The sequence below is a fragment of the Martes martes genome, assembly GCF_963455335.1.
Source record: "Martes martes genome assembly, chromosome: 11".
Classification (NCBI taxonomy): domain Eukaryota; kingdom Metazoa; phylum Chordata; class Mammalia; order Carnivora; family Mustelidae; genus Martes; species Martes martes.
Window position 1 is genome coordinate 96,630,908 of NC_137899.1, and position 17,541 is coordinate 96,648,448.

Genomic DNA, 17,541 nt, shown 5'->3' on the forward strand with positions numbered 1-17,541 from the left:
AGATCAAGCCCCATGTTTGGCTCCCTGATCAGTGGAGAGTCTGCTTCTCCCTCCCCACTTCTCACACTCTCTCTCTCTCTCTCTCTCTCAAATAAATAAATAAAATATTGAAAAAGAAAGAAAGGAAGGAAGGAAGAAAGAAAGGAAGGAAGGAAGAAAAGAAATCATAAGTCCTAAAGGATCTGCTTTGCAAACTCTACGTAACAGCACTATATCCTGAGAGCGGTTCAAAAGTTATGGTGTGAAGAGTTCCCTTACCCACAAAGTCACTCTGGACATTCATCCACCATGTGGAGCAGCAGGGGGACTTTGGTTGTCACAGGACTCCCATGTAGAAGGCCCAGAACAGGGCAGGGTGTCACAAACCTGGTTGAGTCCTGGAGAATGAAGACTAGAGTAGCAGCCAGGGCCCATCTAAGAGCTGGGACTTGAGAGGCAAAGAGTTGTTCCACAATTCCACAACAAATGTTGCCTCCTAACACCTCAGTATCTGCTCATTCCCCTGTGGTTCCTGCTTTTCTGGGAATGCACTCTGCAGAAATTTTCTCGTATTTTTCTCTCATACATTCTTTAATTTGGGCTGCTGGGAAAGAACCTTCTATTGAATAAGGGAAAAGGAACTACACATTCAACCAACCAGTGAGTCTTGAGTTGGGGGTTGGAGAGCAGAAACCAAGTGGAAAAATCTGGAGCAATCATGGCAGAATGGGAAGAAAGACTGAGAGTCCCATTAGACTCCTGTTTCTTCCCTCTGGACACAAGTGGACTCCTTAGAAGAGAGGTGGGAGGAATGTTAATTCCTTACACGCTCAGAAGGGTTGCTTTGTGGGAGAAGGAGGAAGGATAAACAAGCTGGGGCACCAGTCCTTAGTGCTGTAAGGCTGAGGGAGCTCTCTGGACCCCTTCACTAGACTGGGGACAGGTTGCTTCAGATACCAGAGGCAAAAGTCAGAGGAAACTGTTCATCCCCATGTTCTCTGAGGAGAGGTGACATGTTATATGATTAGAAACTTCTTCTGGAAGCAGGACAGAAGCATCTTAGAGCCTAGAACGTGGCCCGGGAAGGGCAAGCGGAGGCAGAACAGAGCAGGGGGCAGCACAAGAGGTGTGGCGTGGAAGGCCAGAGCGGAAGGATTGGGAAAGGGAAAGGGTGAAAGTGCTAAGTGCTTGGTTCAGTTGGAAGAAGTACTCTACAGATCCTACCTGGCCCTTGGGAGTGATCCCTGCAAGCAGTAAAAGGTCTTCCAAGAACTTTCCAGAGGAACATTTCTGGGCAGGGCCTTTCAGAGTTCAGCATGCTATACCGACCAGGTACTCTGTGTCTGTGAAGCCAGCCTGTCAGCCAGCCTCACTGCGGGGGAGGGGGGGGCTGGATTTTTTGTAAAGTTTCTTGTTTGTCTCTCATTTGATTTTTCTTTCTTTCTTTCTTTTTTTTTTTTTTAAGCAAAGTGTCTTATAAATATTCTGTCCTATCTCAGTTGTGTCAGGAAAAAAAATAAGAGAAAAGTGATTTTGGAAACAGTTGAAAAGAAAAAGAATCAACAATCCCCTGGGTTGGGTTGGGTTGGGTTGGGTTTGGCTGTGGGAGCAGAAATGAAGGCAATCCAAGGAAAGAATTCCAAGGCAGACCATTACTGGGAAAATCTCGCTTCTGGGCAGCTGCCCCCTCCCCTCCTGCCATGCAGTTCCTGGAATCACAATGACTTCAGTCTGGGGTTGGGCTTTGCTATTTCCTGGCATTTGATGCAGGCATGTTATTGTACCTTTCTGAACCTCAGCTTCTATATCTGTAAAATGGGAATAATAATAATAATACCTCCCTCCTAGAATTATCTATCTCACCCTAAGAAATGAGAGAGATAAAGCACAGCATAAGCTCTCAACAAATGGTAGCTGTTACTATTCTAAAGGGAAGGGATGCCAGGCTGAGAGGCCAGGAGTCTAGAATGAGGATATTTAGAACAGGCCAGTTGTGAAGAGGCCAAGACCTGGGAAGGAGGCGCACAGGGGGCTTAGCCTGTCCCACAGACTCAGGGGAAAATGTGGCACAATCCACAGCAGCTCATTACCCCAAGCAGGGTGGGCAGGGTGGTGCCCTGAAATACTTGGCTCCTGCACACCCTTCTGGCAACACCAGAAAGACATCCAGTATTCCAGAGTTTAATCCCCTGGCAATTTTGAATGAAGGAGGGCACTAGGTCAGGGCTCAGCAAACTTCCTGTCAAGGGCCACACACAATAAATATTTTAAGCTCTTGGGCCACATACAGTCCTGGCCACAAGTCCTCAACTCTTCTGTTGTAGCACATGAGCCACCAAAAGCAACATGTAAACGAACAGTCATGGCTGCACTCTAATAAAACTTTATTCACAGACACTGAAATGTCAATTTCGTACAATTTTCACACATCATGAAATATCCTTTGATTTTTTTTAACCATGTAAACATGCAAAAAGCTTTCTTAGTATGCGGCCTCTACAAAAACAGGCAGTGAGTATAATTTGATCCCCAAGCCACAGTTTGCCAACCTTGTACTTGGTACTTTCTCCAACACAAGGAGGGACCAAAACCCACCACCAAATCCCAGCTACCTTCACTGAAAACCAGAGACACGCATCATGGCAATTTTGCCATGTTTTGAATGCAACTTCCTGAATATTTCGCCACTTTCAATTCCTCCAGCTTTGGCCCACCCCTTGGTGATCCCTAAACCACAATCCTTTCGTTCTTTGTGAGAAACAAACAAGGAGTGCCTAGTCCCTTGCTCCTACCACCACCCTGCTGTTCTAGACATACACAAGGCCCCAAAGGAGTTCGTATCTAAAGCTTTAAAAGATACTACCCTGAAGCTATTCTGTGCGTAACAAGGAGTAAAAATCATTAAACAGGTTCCTGCAGGGTCTTTGGGAACATCTGGAAGGCTACATCTCTAGCTCTGAAATGATCACGGTCCTCCAGACTCCCGCCGTGAGACTGGACACAAGGCTGCGGGTTCCTGAGGTTCTGACCCAACAGGGCAATGCTGACCTGTTTGTGTCCTTTTTGGCTGGTTTATTAGACGACGATGGGAAATGTCTGGAGTCAGTGTGGCACAGGGGAAGAAATCGAGATTCAAAAATCTAGATTCAAGTCCCCACTCTAAGTGATCTTTGGAAGGTCACCAACCGTGTTTTGGCCTCAGTTTCCCCATGCGGAAAACAAAGATGATCATAATATTCACTTCACAGGGTTGTTTTGAGGTTCAAGGGAAATAATATATCTGTGCATAATAAACAACAAGCCACCATAAGAAGGTGAGCATGTAAATTCATTCAACAAGAGTGCACTGAGAGGGCTGCTCACTGAACGATATACCAAGCATTCAAAGGTTAACACAGTTAAACTGTCAATCTCCAATGGCTCAGAGACTAGGAAAGAACAACTCATTTAATTACAAGGTGGGAAACACTTCAGTGGAGGTCCATGTACTGTGGGTGCAGGGATGTACCTCAGACTGCAATGTTCAAAGTTCAAATTCCTCTCAAAAAAAAAAAAAAAAGACAAAACGAAATAGGAGTGCCTGGGTGGCTCAGTCAGTTAAGTGGCTGCCGACTCTTGATTTCAGTTTGGGCTCTGTGCTGGGCATGGAGCCTACTAAAAAATATATAATAAATAAATAAAATACATTTTAAAATAAAATAAAACTGTTGGGGCCCCTAGGTGGTACAGATAGTTAAGCCTCTGACCCCTGGGTTTTGGCCCAGATCATGATCTCAGGGTCTTGAGATGAGACCTATGTCGGGCTCCACACGCAGTTCAGAGTCTGCTGGGGTTTCTCTCTCACTCTCCCTCTGCCCCTCCCTACTCGCGCGCGCGCGCGCTCTCTCTCTCTCACTCTCTCTCTCAAATAAATAAATAAATCTTTAAAAAAAAAAATCCTGATCTTCCTGCTTTCCTTCTCGGACGGGAAAAGGGGAACTTGGGACAACTCTTCTCAGTCCCACTGGGCCAGTTAGGAAAGACCAGGGCCAAGAGAAGAATGTTCCACTGAGCATCCCTAGAAATCCCCACCACAGCCAGAGGATGCAAAAGAGAAAAGGGTCCCAATACATCCAGTCCTCCCTAATGACAGCTGTTGTTTGCATCTCCTCCCTAGAGCCCTCAGAGACCACAGATAAATCTATGGTTTATTCAAACCAGACGCTGGATAATAAATTATTGCTGGTGGCCCTGAGTGCAGCTGGGACCGAGAGTGACAGAAATGCTTAGCAGGGAGATGGGGCAATTTGACTCTCCAAAGACTGGAGACCTTATAGGATCCTGGTCGGGTTTCCTGTTCGTCTTACTTCTCAAGGGAACAGGACCTGACACTCACATTCTAGTCATGAATGCAGAGAGCAAAATTTTCTTCCCTTCTGATTTAAAGGCCAGAGATATGCCTCCAAAAACTCAGTCTAGCCACTTGGAGGTTGTGGTTGTGTCTATCCTGGGCCCTGAAGTCGCCCTCCCCTTCCTCTTAGCCTAGGAAGAATGGCTAATCTGCCTGGAGGACTCTATAGGGACAGGGAAGAGGAGCTGGATTTGGTGACCTTTGCTGAGGCTGGAAATAGGAGGAAACATGACTTCACTCCTAGCTACACCCCCTTACTCCCCACCAACTACCTCCCAACTGCCTGCCCTCACAGTGCATGGATCCCAGATTCCCCACCTAACCTGAGCAGGTCCTGACAGGCAGTGGCATCTGGAAGTAGAACTGGGGGAAGCATGAGTTTTCTCTGCACTCCCAGAGTGTTGGAGATAGCAATGAGAATAAATTACACCAAAGGTAAGCTCTGGCCATAAAGTGACTGAGGTACAAGAAAGAAAAGGCCATGTGACTTTTCGGGTCTCTGGCTGAAGTGTGTCTGAGAAGACAGGGCAATGCGCCAATGAATCAGTGCCTACCCAACTTTGGTGAATAAACCCCAAAGTCCCAACTGCAAACCCGAGACTAGAGAGCCTGGGATCTCACCACTGGGCCGGCTGACAAAAAAAGACATCCACAGTCATACTGGATCTTTCTATTCCCCAAAACCCTTAGCCGAAGACTTCATTCACAGTGCAGCATAGCCAATGCCAAACAGACTCAATTAGTCAAGATAGCAAGTAGGGTTAAGATTACTTGCTCTGGATGGGGCACCTGGGTGGCTCAGTGGGTTAAAGCCTCTGCCTTCGGCTCAGGTCATGATCCCAGGGTCCTGGGATCAAGCCCCGCATCGGGCTCTCTGCTCAGCGGGGGGCCTGCTTCCCCCTCTCTCTCTGCCTGCCTCTCTGCCTACTTGTGATCTCTCTCTGTCAATTAAATAAATAAAATCTTTAAAAAAAAAAAGATTACTTGCTCTGGAGTATATAAGTTTGCTATATATGTTTATGTTTTATATTTATATTTATATTTTGACTAATACTTGCTCAGCTTTATGTGAAATTTAATATAGGAAAATATATAATATGAGAAAAATTAAATCCTGCAAGGGACTGCTTTAATCTTTTTATGAACTGATCAAATTATTAAATGATAAAATGCCTTTGCCTTTGCAGTTTACCTTCTCATGAGTTACTTAACTAATTAATTTCTGGATCTGTATTCTAACACCAAAAAGTACTAATGCAATTACATTTTTGGCACTGATTAATTGTACCTGATGTTTGTTTTGGCTTTGGTTTTATATGGTTTCCAAAGGGTGGGTAACTGAAGAATATGTCTGGCAAGTTCTGATCTGAAGAGGTCATCCTAAAACATCCGATTCTATGGCCTGAGTATCCATCCTCTCCAGTTCTCCATGGCCTGGGGCAACGGCCAACCACCTGTTTAAACCCCCCCCCCCCGACCCCGGGCTTCTGTATCTGTTCAGCTGCCTAGTCTTTATCCTGTTTCCTTACCCATCAAGCACCCTTTAAACAAAGAACCCACTCACAGTTTGCACACTCTCTGTTGCCATCACTAAGGTGACCAACTATCAAGGTTTTAAAACTCAAAATCCCTCATCTCAGGAAACTCTCAGTCTTGGGCAAAACCAGAGCAGCTCATCACCCGAGCACCACCCAAATGACTGAAGCTATATTCAGATTTCAAGTGCTATCTTTCAACGACAGCTATATTAGCTGCAGTCTCATTCCTCTAAAAGCAGACATACTGAGACTTGAACTTCACGCACAAACATACACACACGTGCGTACTTACTACCTGTGTCAAATCCTCCAATGGCTTCCATTACCTATAGACCTGTAGATGGGCTGCAAAGTCCTCCGTACTCCGTCTCAGACCTACCTTTCCTAACAGATTTCAGTGCTCTATTATATTCACTGAACTGAATATAATCATTTGAAAAGCCTGATGGTCTGGAATTGGTTTTTCCTTTTTAATTATGGAAAATTTCAAACATACAGAAAAGTAGAGAAATAGAACAGTGATCCTTATGTATCTTAGGCTTAGCAACTATCAACTTTCTGCCAGCATTGTCTGTGGAAGACTTTCGAAAGGGGTTATTATATGATTCAAGTATTTCTAGGAGCTTTAGCCTAGATTTTGTGGATTTTAAGTTGGGAAGTTACAGCAACTTTGCGTCATTTCCCTTAAATGCCATGGCCACTCTCCATCTGTGATTTGATCCCCTTCAAATTGACATACATGTGTTTGTTCTCTAAACTTTCTTTTTTTTTTTTTTTTAAGATTTTATTTATTTGACAGAGGGAGACACAACAAGAGAGTGATCACAAGCAGGGGAAGGAGCAGAGGGAAAAGCAGGCTCCCCACTGAGCAGGGAGCCCGATGAAGGCTTGGTCCCAGGACCCTGGGATCACGACTGACTGACCAGAGCCTAAGGCAGACACTTAACTCTTTGTGCCACCCAGGTGTCATGTTCTCTGAACTTTCTCATCCTACTTTGCACTTTCCACAATCCTTAAGTAGGTCCCACTGCATTTAGCTTAAGTTCCTCTACAAATGGTTCTGCTCACCTTTCCTGACTCATCTGTCTCTTTGACCATTTTTTTCAGTAATCGCTATGCCCAGTGTGGCGCTCAAACTCAGGACCCCTAGACGAAGAGTCGCTCTCCCCAACTGAGCCAGGCATCCTTCTTCAGCCATGTTTAATGTGTGATCTGCAACACAGACTGTACAACTGTTTTGCCTTCTTTCCTGCTAAAGCAAGTGAGCAACCCTACATTACTCTTCAATATGTCTTCGTTTTAAGGAGTTCTGCATTAGTCATAAACTACCTGTTTCTGTTTTAATACCAAGAAAATGAAAAAGTCCCAAGATCTCTTTATACACTTTTTTCCCCAAAAACCTGCTTTGATTACTTTCCAAATCTCTTACCCAACTTCCCTAAAAAAAGCCTAGGGCTACACCTCTGAATTCTCAGTTCTCCTCACCCAGGGTATGTTGGCAAACCAGTTCTCTGGGAAAGAGTGTGGGGGAGGGAGGAAAGAGAGAGAGAGAAAGAAGAGAGAGAGAGAAAGAGAAAGAATGAGGGCCTGATGTGTGAAGTATTCTGATTTTCATTGTATAAATATTCCCACCGTGATGGAATTTGAACTACCACCGTGACGTCACTGAATGAGAAGTTGGGAAGAGATGCTCACCATCCATGCTGTCTATCTGGTAGGAGCCGACTCTGACACACCACTCTCAGGCAAAATAACAAGCCAAATAACAAAAAGACTGAACATACCAAAGCTATAGCCACACACTGTCAAGATTTCAACATAGTACTAGCTCTGTGACCTTGGGCAAGTTGCTTAATTCCTCTGAGGCTCAATTTCCTCACTTTTACAATAGGGGTCATAAATACCTCTATCTCGTGGGTTTTGCTGTAATGTGCACAACTCTTACAATGGTTCCTAACATCCTGTAGGCACTCTAGTATTTCCTGTTATTACTGGGACTGAAGATCAAATAGTGCCGTGTGGAGTTACTGCCACTAGATGGCATCCTCCTCACTGCCGAAGCGCAATCTCTTTTTAAAGACGAATTTGCAACTCAACATTGAACAAGTCACTAATGGAATAAAATAATTAACTAACAAGACTTTTCCCCTCTCTAATCTCCTGGCTCAAGCTTCCTATTTTCCTTTGAAAAACCCATTAGGAACCCAGCTATTGACCCTTGTGTGCGGCCACCTCTAAAGTTCGATGCAGAAGCTATTTCCAATCAAGAGTGTCTAATCTTATTTAGTAATTACAGGAAATAAATAAATAAATACTAAATTGTAATTTGGTAATTACAATCAAAACAAAAACCACAATCGTCCTTGTGACACAAGGGGTCAACTCTCTGATCTTTGCTCTCCTCATCTCTCTCCTCTCACTCAAGACAATATGGCTTCAAATGTGACATCCATTATCATCATCACATTGTTTCCTGCACAGTCACTTTGAAAAGGGACATAAATCAGTCTAACAATAGTTCAATTCTATAAATACTGAGCTACTGGATACGTGAGATACTGTGCCAGGTAATAAGGACATAAAGGTAAATAGGAATCATAGAAGGAAAGAATTTGCCTATCAACAAATCTAGATCTTTCCAGAAATAAAATATTATTTTTTTATGAACTCAGCAACTTAGTTTAAAACTTACATAAAAGAGGGACGCCTGGGTGGCTCAGTGGGTTAAAGCCTCTGCCTTCGGCTCAGGTCATGATCCCAGGGTCCTGGGATCGAGCCCCGCATTGGGCTCTCTGCTCCGTGGAGAGCCTGCTTTCTCCTCTTTCTCTGCCTGCCTCTCTGCCTACTTGTGATCTCTGTCTGTCAAATAAATAAATAAAATCTTTTAAAAAAAAGTACATAAAAGAATAAAGGCTCTTGAATAACTAATCTCTACCAGGTACTAAGGCATACTACTAAGCTATTGTTAAATATAACAGGAAAATGAGCATAAAATATACTCATTCATACATGGGAACTTAAGATATGATAAAAAGTGAACCATATGTAAGTGGGACTATTTATTAAAAAGTGCTGGTGGGGGCGCCTGGATGACTCAAGTCAGTGGTATGCACACTCTTGATTTGGAGTTGTGGGTTTGAGCCCTATGTTGGGTGTCGAGATCACTTAAGAAATTAAAATCTCTTAAAAATAAAACTAGGTATAATAAAAAGTACTGGGAATGAGGTTCACTGTTTGGAGAAAAATAAAGTTGGATCCTTTCCTCTTACTTTATACAAAGGAAAATCCAAATGGATAAAAGATTGAAATGTGAAAGGTAAGATTATAAAGTTAATAGAAGAAAATATGGAATAATTTTGTCACTATAGGATAGAGAATGGCTTATTAAACAAGAACCTGGAAGCTTGAAAATTGATTGGATTTCCCTTCAGTGAAAGATAGGGATGACAGTCAGGCAGAAGGCATTTACAACAGCCAAAAGCCACAGGAGACCACTAATGAGAGTGTACAAGGAAAACTGGTATACACACATGCACACACATAAATACGAACAGGCAGAGAAAACTCAAGTGGCCAACAGATAGAAGAGGTGTTCATTCCCACTTATAACCAGAAATACACAAGTCAAAACAACAATAAGAGAGGCACCTGGGTGGCTCAGTCCATTAAGCTTTTGACTCTTAATTTCAGTTGATCTCAGGGTCCTGAGATCAAGTCCTACGTCAGGCTCCACACTGGGCATGGAGATTGCTTGGAGATTTTCTCTCTCCCTCCCCCTCTGCCCCTAACTTCCCCTATCCCTGCACACACACACGCTTCCCCCCCCCCAAAAAAAACATAAGATACTATTTCACATTCATCAAAATAGCCAAAAATTACTAAGTGTTGGCAAGGATGTGAAGAAAGGAAAACGCTGATGCTAGCAGGGTGGGAAACTGTACCACCATTCCAAAGACCAATCTGTCAGTATTGGTGAAGTAAAATATTCACAGACACTTTGACTTAGGTCAAAGTGCTCCTAGGGACATCCCTAAGAGAAACTCTAGCACTAGGGACATCCCTAAGAGAAACTCTAGCACCGGACTTGAGGAGACCTAGATAAGGTGTTCCTTGCAGCACTGTTTGTAGAGGGATCGAGCTGTAGGCGCCCCAAACAAGGAGAATGGGTCAGAAAGGTGTGGCAGATGCCCAGGGCAGACCAGCACGCAGCAGTCAGAAGCGGTGTGCTGGACGTACAAACAGCACTGCGGGTATTTCCAAGAGAAAAGCAGAAGAAGCAGAACAACAGAAAAAGGAGGAGGGGGGGAGGAGGAAGAGGAGGGGGAGCAGAAGGAGGAGGAGGAGAAAAACAAAATCCATAGCATGTATCTGGGAGTGTGCACGACACAGTAGTTAGGAGCATGGCTGCTGGAGAAACACCACTTGGATTCAAATCCTGGCCCTGCTGCTTACTGGTTCTGTCGCCTTGGGCAAGTCCCTTAGCCTCTCTGTTTAATCAGTGTCTTCCTTTGGGAAAGGGGAGATCATAAGAGCAAGTACTCTATATGCTTGTGAGGATTAGCTGACTTGATACAAGTACTTAAACAATGCCTGTCAGTTAATGCTCCCTCGCTGTTACTGTTGCTATTATTATCTGTAATAATATGAGAGGGGGATCAAGAGTGGAAGAGAAAAATAAAATTTAAAAAACTACAGTGAGGGGAGCCTGGGTGGTTCAGTCGGTTAAGGGGCAGACTCTTGGTTTTGGCTCAGGTCAGGATCTCACAGTTATGGGATTGAGCCCCACATTGAACTCTGCGTTCAGTGTGGGTTCTGCTTCAGATTATCTCTCCCTCTCTTCTCTCCAGCTCGTTCTCTCTCTCTCTGTCAGTCAAATAAATAAATAAATAAATAAATAAAATCCTAAAAAAAAAAACTAGGCTGGAAACTTGCGTGTACGATAATAGTGAGCTATATATAGAAGGGAATGTTTAATTCAGCTCTCTCTGTACCTGAGGTTAAAATACACACACACCCCTCCCTCCCTGCACCAGCTAACAATACAGGGAAAGACACTGAAAATGTCAGTCGACTGTGATAAGGGCTACGGTAAGAGAATGCACAGGGCAGCACAAGAACCCAGAATAGAGACAAATTAGCCTACAGCTTCACAAAGGAGTTCTGCAGGAAAGGAGTGTTGGGAGGCAGGATGATTTAGAGTTTAAGATTTGGGACTTGACCGGATGCCTTGGTGGCTCAGTCGGTTAAGTATCTGCCTTCAGCTCAGGTCATGATCCCAGGGTCCTGAGACCCAGCCCCACACTGGGCTGTCTGCTTAGCAAGGAGCCTGCTTCTACCTCTGCCTGCCCTCTGCCTGCTTGTGCATACTCTCTCTCTCTCTGTCTCTGACAAATAAATAAATAAAATCATAAAATTAAACTTGAAAAAAAAAAAAGTTTTGGGACCTGAGGAGTGTCTGGGTGGCTCAGTCAATCAAGCATCTGACTCTTAATTTCAGCTCGGGTCAGGATCTCAAGATCATGATCATAATCTCAGGGTCGCGAGACTGAGCGCCTCATTGGGCTCTGTGCTCAGTGGGGAGTCTGCTCAAGATTCTCTCTCTCCCCTGTCCCCCCAGTCCCCCACATTCTCTCTCTCTCTTTCTAACTCTCAAAATAAAGAAATAAATATTTTTTTTAAAAAAAGGAAAAATATTTGGGACCTGAGTTAGAATCACAGTTGTGCCTTTTACTATTCTGTGTGATTTTTGGCAAGTTACATTCCCAGAGGAACTACACCTAGAAAACACTCAGGCCCTAAGAATATATTATTAGAACTCAAAGACCCCAGCAAAACCTCTCTATAATCTCAGCTTTGACTAAGCCTCTCTCAAGTAGTTCATATCTCTTCAAGAACAATCCCCCAAATTGCATATTGCCCAGCATGTACAAGTTATCTAAAGGCCTGAAAATGCATCTGCCCCACTGATTTGTTTAGAGTACATTGTAGAGCAAGCCCTTCCCTTTTTTGTAATTCTCAGCAAAAGAAGGGTGCTAAGGGGGGTGATCACATCAGATCTTGGAAGCAGAAGGGGGTGATGATGGGGCTGGTCTTTAAAATCAGGAGGGGGTAGGGGTGCCTTGGTGGCTCAGTCAGTTAAGCCGTTAAGCTACAGACTCGATTTTGGCTCAGGTCATGATCTCAGGATCTGTGTTCAGCGGGGAGTCTGCTTCTCTCACTCTTTCCCCTCTCCCTCTTCCCCTCCCCCTCCTCTCTCTCTCTCTCTCTCTCACTCAAATAAATAAATAAATAAATAAATCTTTTTAAAAAAAATCAGGAGGGGTGCCTGGGTGGCTCAGTGGGTTAAAGCCTCTGCCTTCAGCTCAAGTGATGATCCCAGGGTCCTGGGATAGAGCCCCCGCATGGGGCTCTCTGCTCAGTAGGGAGCCGGCTTCTCCCACCCCCCACGCCCTCCGCCTGCCTCTCTGCCTACTTGTGATCTCTGTCTGTCAAATAAATAAATAAAATCTTTAAAAAAAAAATCAGGAGTTGGTAATTACTAGTCAGAGCCAGAGGGTGTTTTGAACGACTGGCCTATGAGTGGCCATCAGCCCACAAGCTATTATTGGCAAGTGCACTGCAGGATAGCAGCAGCTGCATTAAAAGGAAATCCAGCAGGCATACACTGATTCAGTAACTACAATGTCATTTTGCCCTAAGAAGGTGGTTCTTGGTCCAAGAAAGGGGACTTGGTCACTGGAGAGTTTACAAATCCCAATTGCAAAACACTTGCTAGTTTTGTTCATTTTTCTCACAGAAGAAAAACAAAAATAAAAATACTTGAGTGGCCTGAAATTTGCTTAGGGAATGACCTTGGAAGTAAAGAAGAAAAAGGACATCATAGACATTCCTTCAGGCACGATTCCCATGGACAGAGCTGAACAACATGTTCTCCAGCAGCTTGAATCCAAAATCAGGTGAGGGAAAGCAGACACGCCTCATTCTTTGAAACTGAGAACAATTTCCAACCTAGGAAGTGGCCACCAAAGTTTAGCGTCAAGGTCACAGAGAGGACTCCAAACCACACGAGTTCAATTACCATCCCCACCACTTACAGGCTTTACGATCTTGTGCAAGTTTCTGAATCTCTCTATGCCCCCAGTTCCCCACCAATAGAATGGGAATCAGTGTGATAATAGTACCTACCTGAAGAGACACTAGGGAATACAGGTTCTATTTCTTTCTTTCTTCTTTCTTTCTTTCTTTCTTTCTTTCTTTCTTTCTTTCTTTCTTTTAAGATTTTATTTATTTATTTGAGAGAGAGAGATTGAAGGAGAGAGCACAGAGGGAGAGTAAGAGGTAGAAGCAGACTCCCTGCTAAGCAGGGAGCCCAACTTAGGGCTAGATCCCAGGACCCAGGGATCATGATCTGAGCAGAAGGCAGACGCTTAACCCACTGCACCACCCAGGTGCCCCAACAGGTTCAGTTTCTCAAAAAGTTAAACTTACCATTAGGCCCAGAAATTGCACCCCAGCTATCTACTCAAGAGAAATGAAAACACATGCCCATACCAAGACCTGAATGCAAATACTCATAGCAGTATTGGTCATAATGGCCAACAATCGGCAAATGCCCATCAACTGGTGAATGGATAAACAAAATGTGGTACTAGTACATCCATATGTGAAATACTATCCAGCAATAAAAAGTAAAAAAAAAAAAAAAAAAAAAACTACTGATATATGCTACAACATGGATGAACCTCAAAAACATACAAAGTGAAAGAAAACAGATGCAAAAAAGCTATACTTCATATGATCCCATTTACATGACATTTTCAGAAAAGGCAAATCTATGGAGACAGAAAGCAGATCAGTGGTTTCCTGATCTTGGGGGTGGGGGGGGGAGAGGTCAGTGGGGAGGAGTGGTTTTAACTGCAATCTGGTCCAAGGGAACTGTTTGAGGTGATGGAAAGATTCCAAGACAGTATCATGGCGATGGTTGCACAACTCTATATAATTAATAAAATTCACTAAATGGTACACTTATAATGGGTGAATTTTACATATGTAAATTATACCCCAACAAAGCTGCTAAAAAATAGCACCTACGTTGTCGGGTTGTTTCGATGATAAAATGAGTTAATTTTTAAAAAGATTTATTTACTTATTTTAGAAAGAGAGAGAGCACGAGCAAGAGGGTTAGAGGGAGAAGGAGAGAGAATCTCAAGTGGACTCTGGGCTAAGCACAGAGCCAAGGCAGGGCTTGATTTCATGACCCTGACAACACAACCCTGAGATCATGACCCTGAGATCATGACCTGAGCCAAAACCAACAGTCAAACGCTTAACCAACTGTGCCATTAAGGCACCTCTAAATGAGTTAATTTTTATAAAGCACAGTTTCTGACATCTAATAAGCAATGTGCATTCTATATGTATTAGCTAAGTAATAAAAATAATTATTTGTGGCTATGTGATTCATCACAAGAGTAAATTACTGACGGTTTTTACATGAGTTCCTACACCACAGGAAGCATGACATCTGAGTACTCAAGCAATGGAATTACTGCTCTTCCATAAAATGTTTTAAAAATCAGGGGGCACCTGGGTGGCTCAGTTGGTTAAGCATCTGCCTCTGATTCAGGTCATTCAGGTTATGATCCCTGGGTTCTGGGATCAAGCCCCAAGTGGTGCTCCCTGCTCAGGGTGAATCTGCTTCTCCCTCGCCCTCTGCCCCTCCCTCAACTTACACTCACTCACTCTCTCAAATTTAAAAAAAAAAAAAAAAACTTAAAAAAAAAGAAATAAAAATCATACTAAGCTGGAGGTCACTCAAGTAGAGACTTTGAAACCTGTCACATGACCTGGCCTCTACCTGTCACCTCCCCAGGCCACTGTCTTCTTTGCCCAAAAGAGCTTCTCTTAGTTCCTCGAGACTCGGGACCACAGGCCGTCTTTCATACCTGTCACTGGCTCTGGATACAAACCTACCTCCACTCCCTCTCCATGGTCTAAATCCTACCTAATCCCTACCTACCTCTCAAGTCTTCATTAAGGGTCACTTTTTCTAGGAAGTTTCATTCTTTTTTGTTACCCCAAGACCCCCCACCCCAACACACACACACATGCACACATACACACTTTATATTGAACCAACTTTATGCCTTTTGATTCCCATATCAAAAGATAAAACAGTGCTTGTATCCGCCCCCAAACACTCGGAACAGTAAGTGGGACATATGGAGCCTTCAAGAAGCACGAGTGCAATGATTCTTAGCCAGCGGTGATTTTGATCCTGCAAACAACATCACTTCAAAAAATCCTCTCATGCCAATTTTCAGCACTCCCCACTCCCACTCCCAGCCTCCAGAGAAACCACTGATCCGCTTTCTGTTTTCTCTGACTATGTCATACAATATGGAGCTCTTTGCATCTGTTTTCTTTCACGTAGCATACCTTATTGTTACAGATAGGGATGGGGGTACTCCTGGCATCTAGTGGGTAGAGACCAGGGAGCTGCTAAACATCCTATAAGGCACGGGACAACCCCCACCAGAATTATCCACTCCAATATGTCAACAGTGCTGACGCTGACAACTCCTACACTTGTGGAATGAAAAGCGTAAAGTAATGAACAAACAGATCACGCTCTTAGGCCTGAAATTAAGGATTGCTCCCACTGCCCTTCCAGATTCTCAAAAAAGTCTCTAAAAATGCAATATCCCTTTCTCTGATATTATTTTCAAAGAACTCCCCAGGATGAGGAACTATCAGAATTATTATATCTGGAGCACTGCGGTGCTCTGCACAGATCCCCCTTCAGACTTGACCCCCAGTTCATGGAGTGCTGCCAGCAGACCGCCCTCTGCTCAAGAGTCACCTCAGCCAAAGCACAGCCCACCTTTCCAGGACGACCCACATCCTGTGACTGACTTGTGAGGGGCTGTAAAGGCCCGGCCAGCTCCCCCAGCTTCGGCAGCTCTGTGAAGCCATCCCAGCTTCACAATTCCTTGTGGGGTTTGCTGAGAATCAAGCATGAAGCCCAATGCCTCCCTCCACACGGTGCTGTGCCCTTCCTTGCCTCCCTTTCTCTCCCCTTCCTTTCCACAGGTGGCAGCTATAACATCAATCCCCAATAAATAAATAAATAAATAAATAAATAAATCCTCCTCTCTGATCTCCATGAGACTTCGCCCCAGCTGTGACACCAGGAAACAGTGGCTCTGGCTTCTAAAATGGATTTTGGAACATGAAGGTTTTTACTGTATAAAAAAATATGCCAACTAATATGTAGGGGCTGAACGATTAGTGCAGGCTGGCCTCTAGTGACAGAAAGCCCCTCAGTGGTTGTTTGGGAACGGAGGGCAGGGATCGCCAAGGGTCTCAAGGAAGTTTGCAGCTATGTTTGCTATCTTGATCATGGTGATGGTTGCAGGGTGCATGTGGATGTCAAAACTTATTAAAGGTACATTTTAAATATGTGCAGTTTATTGTATGTCAGTTATAAGACAACAAAGCTTTTCCATAAAAAATAAAAAAGACATTACCAAAGCCTTAAGTCGAGAGTCTAGGAAATTAAGAAAAATTACGTATAATCCCTAATAGAATTATTTTCATTTTCTTTAGTTTTCACCCACATGCATATGTGTTTTATAAGGGTTTAATGAAAGCACCTATTAGCTGTTCTCAGCTGCAATTGTTGTCACACTGGTATGACCTGATGAACAGTGAACTGTGAGATGTTCCAACTAAGTTTGTTATAGTTATATTTCAAGTACACCAGTTTGCCAAGGTTGATCTCTTTTAATAGAGCACAGCGTTTCCAAGATTAGAACCATAATAATGTCAACCTCACTCTCTTGGATTTTGGCATGATTTATTCAGGGAGAAAGCTAGCACACAGAATTTCACACACTCCTTGGCAAATCCTTAGGAAAATGTCAGGCCTTGAGAACCAAGATGTAAATACTCCGTTGCATCTTGGCAAATATTGTACCTTAAAACTGTGTCACACGTGCTGCTACATGGCCTTCATAACTGAAATTTTCCTTAAGCAAAGCAAAATATACAAATGGCAATAAATCAGATACCTAAGTCTCCTTCCAATCCCCTCCCTGTTCTGCCAGTACAAGTTCCCAAAATCATCTTCCTTCCTTCCTTCCTTTTCCTTCCCTCCTTCCTGCCTTTATCCTTTCCTCCTGCCTGTCTTTCTTTCTGGGTAGATAAGATATTCACTTGGGTCACAAATCAAAGGGTTAAATGTTACATCCAACAAAAACTTTGTCTTGCCCTGCCCCAGACCCCCAGCTTCCCTCCTCAACAGCAACCAGTTTCACCAGTTTCGTCTCTCCACCCAGTGTTACCAACATGCACATATGTGTATATATACACCACACACTTAGAAAGCATGGCAGGGGCACCTGGGTGGCTCAGCGGGTTAAAGCCTCTGCCTTCGGCTCAGGTCATGATCCCAGGGTCCTGGGATCGAGCTCCACGTCGGGCTCTCTGCTCAGCGGGGAGCCTGCTTCCCTACTCTCTCTGCCTGCCTCTCTGCCTACTTGTGGTCTCTGTCTGTCAAATAAATAAATAAAATCTTTAAAAAAAAAAAAAAAAAAAAGAAAGCATGGCAACCCTTAAAAAAACACAGCGAAT